This window comes from Otolemur garnettii, unplaced genomic scaffold (genome assembly GCF_000181295.1).
Source record: "Otolemur garnettii isolate 467f Iridium unplaced genomic scaffold, OtoGar3 scaffold00003, whole genome shotgun sequence".
Taxonomy (NCBI): Eukaryota; Metazoa; Chordata; class Mammalia; order Primates; family Galagidae; genus Otolemur; species Otolemur garnettii.
This window is the reverse complement of record NW_003852398.1, coordinates 18,818,814-18,821,601: the sequence shown is the minus strand read 5'-3', so window position 1 is coordinate 18,821,601 and position 2,788 is coordinate 18,818,814.

Here is a 2,788-nt window from a genome sequence, read left to right as displayed (position 1 = left end):
ATTTTTTTTTTTTTTATTGCTGCTTCAATTACATTCCTTGAATTGGTCTGTTCAGGAGTTCTATTTCTTCTTGATTGAGCTTAAGAAGGTTTTGTACTTCCAAGAATTTGTTCATTTCCTCAACATTTTCAAATTTATGTACACAGAGATTTTTATAGTATTCAGAGATAATATTTTGAATTTCTATGATATCAGTTGTAATATGTCCATTTCATAGGGTCCTTTCTTTTCTGCTTTCTGGTTAATCTAATAAGAGGCTTGTTTATTTTGTTTATCCTTTCAAAGAACCAAATTTTTATTTTATTAATCTTCTAAATAATTCTTTTGGAATTGATTTTGTTTAGTTTTGTTCTGACCTTAGTTATTTCTTTTCTTCTGCTGAGTTTGGGATTTGTTTGCTCTTTCTTTTCCAATTCCCAGAAATGACTTATTAGATTGTTGATGTGTGATCTTTCTGTATTTTGGACATAGGCATTTAAGGTTATGAAGTTTTCTCATAGGATTGCCTTTGCAGCATCACACAGATTTTGGCAACTTGTGTCCCCATTGTCATTTAGTTTAAAGATCTTTTGATTTTCATCTTCATTTCCTCCTATACCCAATAATTGTTCAGCAGTAGAGTGTTTAATTTCCATGACTTTGTGTAGACTTGAGTGTTTCTGTTGGAATTTATTTTTAAGTTTATTCCACTGTGGTCTGAGAAGAGGTATGGTATGATTTCTACATTTTTTAAAAATTTGTTGAGATGTTTTGTAGCCTAAGGTTTGATGAATCTTTGTTATAAAATGTTCTGTGAGCTGATAATAAGGATGTGTATTCAGTCACTTTGTGTGGAATGTTCTGTAAATGTCTGTTAGACCCATTTGGTCTAGAGTCCTATCTGAGTGCATTATTTCACTTACTTTCTGGTTGGAAGATCTTTCCTATTTTGTCAGTGGGGTGTTGAAGTCCCCGACTACTACCGTGTTGCTGTTTATTATTTTATTTACATCAAGTAGGATTTGATTTATGCTAGTTGCACCTGTTAGATGCATAGATATTCATGGTTGTTATGTCTTTTTGTTGAATTGTACCTTTTGCTATTATATAATGATGATCTTTGTCTTCCTTTACTTTTGTTTATTTGAAGTCTATGTTAGAGGCGGAGGCAAGATGGCCGACTGGAGCCAGCTTTCCACAGAGGCCCCTGTCCAAAAGGAGAGTTAAAGTACAGAAGTTTAGCAAGTAAGCAGATGGTTTGGAGCTGAGCCAAGAGAGAAGGTTGAAGACCACACATCAACCCTGCTGAGGCAAGTTATGACCCCAAGGATACAAACAAAAGGTACAAAATCCATCACCAAGCAGACGGGAGTCCCCTCTCCCATGAGAAGGGCTTGCAGTATACTCCATAGAAACAAGTGAGCAGAGATCAAATGTCCTCCCATTTTATCCCACAGGAGAGACCCTCTAAAAACCAGACCTTCTTCCCCTACTAGGGTGCCATGGCACTCTCCTGTCAGGCATAAAACTGTATATATTCTCTACCTGCAATTCTGAACTCCCAGCACTCCCCTCCACTCTCACTCCAAGGTCTGGAAGCCTGTCCCCCATGGAATCCACATTCTTGGGCATTTTCTCAAGAGGTATGGACAGGGCGGGGGCTATTGCTGGCCTTTGCTGATTCTGTGGCATGGGAATAAGGAGAAGATGGTTAACTGAGAGGGAAGCATACAGGAGTGGCAGTGTCCCAAAGCACAGAGCAGCAGCCACAGCAGCAGGAACAATAGGGCTCACAAGCCTGGGGATATTCCAGACAGACACTCCCTATCTCTCTGGGCAACCAGAGGAAGCTGGGCATCTTCTCCAGTGGCAACCACTGGCAGAACACATCTGAGATGGAAACACAGGCCCCATGAGTAAAGGGTATGCCTGCGGTGGTACCGGCCTGGGCAGAGCATGGGGACTAGAATACATGTGCAGAGAGACAGCAGACTCCCAGGGCAGGGCTGACCCAGAGGACTGCTTTACTGAACCTAAGATATACCCAGACCTCAGGGCATTATAGCTGAGACAAAGGCAGGCAGGCAGAGGCTAGAACTGACAGCTGAGTATGAGCTCTGACCATACCTGCCTCAACACAAACTGCAACCAAGACCAGGCTGAGTAGTAGTTTCTGTGAACTCAAACAGCGTCTGATCCACAGGGTAGTATAGCTGGGACAGAAACAAATTCTGCGAAGTTGTTCTGTTCTGCCAGCAACATCAATCAGGGGCGGGGCTGGAACTGAGTGAACCGCCCCAGCCTCCATTAAGCACCTAAGGTTGTTAGGCCTCACCTTCCTCTGCTAGATGGGCAGAGAGCAGTGGTGTGGCTGAGGAGACATAGATCTCCCTGTGACTCAGACAGGCGCAAACCCCTGGAGCATCTGCTCATTGGAGGGAACTGGGTCACAGCCCTGTGGGGTTACCAGTGACTGTGTGTGACAGAGGTGCAAGTTGGGAAGAAGGCATTAACCTTCCCAGACTAATCTTTTTGCTGGGTGGGTCCTTCTGACCTCATGGAGCACTGGAGCAAGTCATACTTGAGCTGCCAGAACACCCCTGCTATCTAGTTGCCGAAGACCTTTTGAACTTTTCCCACCTGAAGCTGGTGCTAACTGGGACAACTGATTAGGACTTCTTGAACTGGGCCAATCACCTGAGGACTATCGAAAGTGGTACCCTGGATGTGTGGTTGTGGGAAGGTTTGATTTTCCTTTTCCAACTGTTGCCTGTAGGGAGCAGGGTGACTTAATTGCTGGTATTTCTCC